Source organism: Brassica oleracea, chromosome C6 (genome assembly GCF_000695525.1).
Source record: "Brassica oleracea var. oleracea cultivar TO1000 chromosome C6, BOL, whole genome shotgun sequence".
NCBI lineage: Eukaryota > Viridiplantae > Streptophyta > Magnoliopsida > Brassicales > Brassicaceae > Brassica > Brassica oleracea.
The window spans coordinates 12,587,703-12,594,932 of NC_027753.1; positions in this window are offsets into that span (position 1 = coordinate 12,587,703).

Sequence of the window (7,230 nt, forward strand, 5' to 3'; positions counted from 1 at the left end):
TTGATTCAATTCATCTACTTCGAGAAGCCTTGAACAAGATTCGATTAAATTCATCTTATTCAAGTAGCAGGTCTCTAGCGATTTCAATAGAAATCCCTAGATTGAGCTTAACTATCGTTCTTACCCGCCATCAGGTTGGTATCAGAAAAAAACACCCCTTCCACCATCATGCCGCGCACACGCAAAGAAACACAAGCAGAAATTCAACAAAACATGGAACAGATGCATGAGCAGATTGCTCAACTCACCCCGGCGATGCAAGCTTTGGTCGCACAACGAAATAACGCACAAGCTGAAGAACATGAAGATGATGACTTTGCTGAGGATGATAGAGATGAGAACCCGTTCACAGTCCTCGGCCGCAACATGGCTCAAAACGTTCCACCCCAGGAAGATCAATGGGAATGAAGTTTCAAAACTGAAATCCCTGAGTTTAACGGTGGCCCAACGGCAGAAGAGCTACTTGATTGGACCGCCACAGTTGAGAAAATTTTGGAATTCAAGCACGTACCCCTTGATCAATGTGTTCCGGTTCTAGCTATGTACTTTCGAAAAAAGAGCTGCAGCTTGGTGGACACAATTGAAGACAACCAGAAATAGCTTGAACAAACCAAAGATCACCTCGTGGGACAAATTAAAAAAGCATCTCCAGAAGACATTCTTGCCTTACAACTATGATCAATTCATGTTTCAAAAGCTACAGAATCTGCGGCAAGGTTCCCGTACTGTTGAAGAATATGCCACCGAATTATTCTTACTGATCAATCGAATCGAGATCAAGGACTCCGAAAGACAAATCATGGCACGATTCATAGGTGGTCTGCGTCAACAAATTCAACAAACATTGATCTTATTCAATCCCTTAACCATCTCAGAAGCTCATCAACAAGCACTTACAATCGAGGCTCAAAATCGTTCCAACCCTTCTTCTTGGAACTCGACACGACAGCGATCAGCAACCAACACCACCACACCAACAACTACAAACACCAATCTCACACCTCCCACCGATACAACCATTGTCCCTGTAGACCAAGTTTGTCCGACATGAACCGGTACCATTCGTTATTTTGCCTGCGGGGAACTAGGCCACAGACAGTCGACATGCCTATCACGTAATCGTCGTGGACTTGAGATGTCTAACTGGGTACTGGCCCGCAGGCCTGGCCTGTAAGGGTTTGGTGCGGGGCGGGTTTGGGTCTAAAAATTCATGACCCGCAAAAAAGCGGGCTTTGCGGGATGGGGCTTGCACGGTACTGGGTTTAAAGCGGGACGGCCCGTAACAACCGCGGGAAGGCCCAAATGAACCGGTAGACGCTTCAGTTGCTTTCGTCACCTGAAAACAAAACGAAAGAGAGAGTGGGACGAGATGGAGCTCCGACGAGGCTGTGGGAAGAGATGACGATGATGGCCGTGGGAAGAGATGGAGCTCCGACGATGGCTGTGGGAAGAGATGGAGCTCCAATGATGGCCGTGGGAAGAGATGGAGCTCCGACGATGCCTATGTACGTTCGATGTCCGACAGGCGACAATGCTTCTGGTGACCACATCGTGTTCCATCTGCAGCAGAGGAGCTTCTCTTCCTTTTCGTTCCACCAAAAGGTATAAAATTTCTTTCTCTCATGAATTCTAGACTTTATCTTTTGATTACAATCTCTGCATGTGTACTTCGTAAATGATAAAATGGTTCACTGAAACATGATGATTCTTAATCTGATATTAAGTCATTGTTCTTGATGTGAGTGTGATTGTGCTTAGCTTAGCTTCGGTTTTAGTCGATTTGAATTTATGTTTAGTTCATGTTCTGTTTTTTATTGTGGCTTGATGTTTAAAACTGTATGAGCTATTCTATTGGAAACTTTTATGGTTTTATTGTTAACTGTTACTTGTCTGTTTGAAAAGGCGATTAGTATGTGAGTGTGATTGTGTTTTAAAAGACTACTGATGCGTTTACAAACTTAGTAACACTAGGAGCCAAATCCAAGCTTATGTCTTTGATGGTAAGTGTAAACAACATTGATTTAGAAAGTGATGAATATGTTATTGAAAGTGAGTTTTGTTTTTTTTTTTAGTGATCGGAGCAAGTGTCCCTAAGCTGCTTCTTGATTATGTCTTCTCTGCTTCATCAAGCCACCACCGGTGCTTCTCTACTTCATCAAACCACCACCGGAGCTTCTCTGCTTCATCAAGCCTCCACCGGAGCTTCTCTGATGCAACGGATCCAAGTCCAGAACCTCCTGAAGCAAAAATAAACTGAGAGGAAATCTGTTGAGAGGCTTGTCCCATCTTCATCAGCTTTTTCTTTGCTGTAAGATTAGTTTGATCTCACTTGACTCTCATCATTGTTTTTCTGTGCGTTCAATGATTGATGCTTTTGTCTACATACAGATCAGGAACATGGCTGAGAAAGTACCGTCATTTAAAACCAGTGGAACTCTTTGGTTTACTGATCTAACCACTGCAGATACTACATATATCTTGCCACTTCTCACCGCCATCACTTTCATAATTATGGTGGAGGTAGTAGGAGCTCTTTACAGGTCCTTATCTTCAGACCTAATATATATTGAAAGCAAGTCTTGTATTGTTTTTCTGTCTCTAGTCGAACATGCAGGAAGGTATGGAAGGGAATCCAGTAGCTGGAACTATGAAGAAATTCTCAAGAATCATTGCCTTTCTCTCTATTCCAATTCTGATGGGCATTGAAAAGGTAACATGAAAGAGATTTTGCTATTATCAAGTCAACAACAAGACTAAGCTATATGTAGTTACAGCCTTGTCAACTAATCTATATATGCATATGACAATGATACATATCAGCTGAAAGACTAATCTCCATAGCTACACGTACACGTATTGTTTCTTCATGGTATTGTGCTTGCTAATCAAATTGTTCTTGATAATCAATTGTCGTAGACACGTATACGTACACGCATTGTGCTTGATAATTAAAATAGCCTTTCATGGTATTGTACTTCATGGTATGCGTATACGTACACACAATAAAAAAATTGTCTCAAGTGAATGAAATAGACTTTGCTATGATCAAGTCATTCTTGTTTCGTGTTTGTTCCTGCAGAAACTCATTCTTGTTTATGTTTGTTCGTGCAGGAAGAAGTAGACAGTGTAATATCCGATATCCCGCGGGACGGCCCGAGAACGCCTACAAAGAATGTGGTACGGGGGATTGGGCAGCTATTTTCAGAACCGCATCCTGCGCGGGACAGGCCCGCCGTGTCCCGCCCGAAGACAAACCCGCAGCGGTCCAGTCCGGGACGGGACGGGAGAACCCAATTGACATCTATATCGTGGACTGTTACTGGATGCTACCGGACGCGACGCGGAATTAAAATTTTACGATGACAATCAAACACCAGTTTATGACGAGTCTCCAGAAGAATTGGAAGCTGACTCCGAAGTCTCCTTGATGATACGACGCTCGTGTCTCGCTCCCCACGCACCAGAAAAGCATCCTCAACGAAAAGCACTATTTCAGTCACGTTGCACCATCGCAGGAAAAGTTTGCAAATTTATTATCGATTCGGGCAGCAGTGAAAACGTAATTGTAATGGATGATGTTCAAAAACTCCAACTAAAAGACGAGGAACACCCACACCCGTATCACCTTGCATGGCTGCAACAAAACAATGAACTTCGTGTCACTCGTCGGGCGCTGGTTACATTCTCTATTGGTGATGCTTACAAAGACCAACTCTACTTCGATGTAGTACCAATGGATGCGTGTCAGCTATTGCTCGGATGACTGTGGGAGTTCGATCGCAGAGTAATCCACGACGGCTACCTCAACACTTACACTTTAAAATTTAACAATCGTAGCATCACCTTGAAACCCTCCACTCACTCGCCGCAACCCCCATCGACGCCTCAACCCCCATCGACACCACAACTTCTATCAACTCCACGACTTCCATCAACACCACAACTCCTATTGATGCAAAAGGCCCCATTCAAAGAAGCTATGCGACAAGAAGGACATTTTTTCTTACTCACTCCGACACCCACCCCGTCAATCGCGTCCCAACCTATTCAGCTTGAGTTTGTGTCCATCATTGAGTAATTTTCAGATGTGTTCCCTGATGATCTACCACCAGGTCTACCGCCACTACACGATATCAAACATCAGATTGATATTGTTCCTGATGCAGCTCTCCCCAACCGGCCACATTATCGAATGAGCCCAAATGAGCATGAGGAACTCCGTAAACAAGTCGACACTTTGGTCGCCAAAGGGTTTTTGCGCGAAAGTTTAAGTCCATGCGCCGTACCAGCCTTATTAATACCAAAGAAAGATGGATCATGGCGTATGTGCGTGGACAGTCGGGCTGTCAATAAAATTACCGTCCATTATCGTTTTCCAATACCAAGACTCGACGATCTCCTTGACCAAATTGGGACTGCTCGCGTATTCTCCAAATTGGATCTGCGTAGCGGCTATCATCAGATTTGTATTCGGCAAGGTGACGAGTGGAAAACGGCTTCCAAGACACGTGAAGGCCTTTTTGAGTGGTTAGTCATGCCTTTCGGCTTGTCCAATGCTCCCAGCACATTCATGCGAGTTATGAATCAAGCCCTGCAGCCTTTTATTGGCAAATTTGTAGTTGTCTATTTTGACGATATACTGATCTTCAGCCTTACTCTCGCCGATCACCTACATCATCTCTGGGAGGTACTCGTGGTTCTAAGACGTGACCAATTGTTTGCGACGATCAAAAAGTGTTCCTTTGGATCCCCACAAGTTCACTTTCTAGGATATTTCGTTTCTACTGAGGGTCTTGCCGTTGATCCTAACAAGGTCTCCACAATACAGACATGGCCGCAACCTACAATACTCACTGAAGCGCGAAGTTTTCACGGATTGGCCTCTTTTTACAGATAATTTGTCCCTCACTTCAGTTCTATTATGGCACCAATGACAGATTGCATACGAATTGGCACGTTCTCTTGGACTGAAGCCGCGACGAACGCTTTTGCTATCATAAAAATAAGCCAAGTTCAGCGCCCATCTTAACTCTGCCCGACTTCACACTAGTTTTTGAACTTCACTGCGATGCGTCAAAGACAGGGATTGGTGCAGTGCTCAGTCAACACAATCGTCCCATTGCCTTCTTTAGTGAAAAAACCTCGGGTGCTCGTTTCTGATACAGTACTTATGACATAGAATTCTATGCCATCATCCAAGCTATCAAGCATTGGAGGCATTATCTGTTTCATAAGGAATTTGTGCTCTACACATATCATGATGCCCTGAAACATATTGGTGATAAAGATAAGGTGTCCTCTCGACATGCGTCTTGGATCTCTTATCTTCAACAGTTCACTTTTGTTATCAAACATACTTCTGGCGTCACGAACAAAGTCGCGGATGCCTTAAGTAGGCGTCACTATTTGCTGTCTGCGCTCAACGTCTCGGTGCCATGATTCAGTTCATTTGCCGATCTGTACCCTTCTGAAAAAAATTTCGGTCCATTCTGGGAGGCTGCAACAAATGGGTTATAGACTTTGTACTCCTTACACGATGGATTCTTATTTCGCGATAATCGCCTCTGTATCCCGGACTGTAGTCTCCGACTACAACTCATAGCTGAACTTCATGGTGAAGGACAAATAGGACGTGATCGTACACTTCACTTGGTCGCGACATCTTACTTTTGACCGACGCTTCGTCGCGATGTCGAGCGTTTTGTCGAACGGTTCACCACATGTCAAACCTCCAAGGGACAAGCTTCAAACGCAGGTTTATATCTTCCTTTACCGATTCCTACTCAGCCTTGGACATATATAAGCATGGATTTTGTGATGGGTCTTCCTCGAACACAAAAAGGTTATGATTCGATCTTTGTTGTTGTTGACCGTTTCTCCAAAATGGTTCACTTTATACCATGTAAACGCAGCACTGATGCCGTCCAGTTTGTTACGTTGTTCTTTCGAGAAATCTGTAGACTTCATGGTCTTCCATTATCAATTGTTTCTGATCGCGATTACCGCATTCGTGGACACTTCTGGCGTTCTGTGTGGAAACTCCTTGATACTATTCTTGATATGAGCACGGCGTATCATCCTCAAATAGATGGTCAGACTGAAGTCACCAATCGTTCTTTAGGAAATCTATTACGATGTTTGGTGGGAAGTTCGATCAAGTCATGGGACTCCAAGCTTCCTAAAGCAGAGTTTGCCCACAACAATTCCTTAAACAGAAGCTCCTGTTTCAGCCCATTCCAGATCAATTATGGCATCAGTCCCCGTGGACCACCAGACCTCTCTACTCTTCCTGATCGGGTTCGTCTTTACGGTAAGGCTGAAGCATTTGTGGATAATATTGTCGAGACACATGCTCAAGCAAAGGCTAATTTGGATACCAGTGCTGCTAAATATAAGAATTCTGCGGATTCACATCGACGACGCCTTGTCTTTGACGTTGGCGATCTTGTGTTGGTTGTGCTAACTCGTGATCGCATGCCAGCTCACGCTTACAACAAACTCAAAGCCGCTTATTGTCTTCAACTCCCTGCTGACATCAAGACATCAGATGTGTTTAATGTAAAGTATCTTTCTCGATATTTTCCGCCGGATCATGATTCGAGGTCGAATCCTATTCAGCTGGGCGGACCTTTTGCAGCAGCATCTCCACCGTCTCAACCATAACAAGGCTTACGTTATTTCCTTTCTAAAGTTTTAGCATGATTTCCTTTTTGATAAGTCTTATTGTTTTCCTGTTCTTGATAGGATTATTCTTCATAAGTTGGTTGTGATTTTGATGATAAAACCCTATATATATGTTTTGGTTTTGGCTTTTAAGACTTAGACTTTGATTATTAAAAATGAGCTTTTGCTTTATACCTTGAGAGAGATCTGATTCAGTTCATCTACTTCGAGAAGCCTTGCACAAGATTCGATTAAATTCATCTTATTCAAGTAGCAGGTGTCTAGCAATTTCAATCGAAATCCTAGATTGAGCTGAACTATCGTTCTTACCCGCCATCACACTACACTACAAGAAAACGTGCCCATAACAACGAACCTTTACGACGAAAATATTTCGTCGTAAATTTACATGATGTTTACAACGCAATTACGAGGAATCCAACTTTCGTCGTAAACGCCATGTAAATTTACGACGAATAGATTTCGTCGTAAACTCCATGTAAGTTTACGACGAATGTACGTGGAAAGAGAAATACGTCGTAATCATTACATCGACATTACAACGAA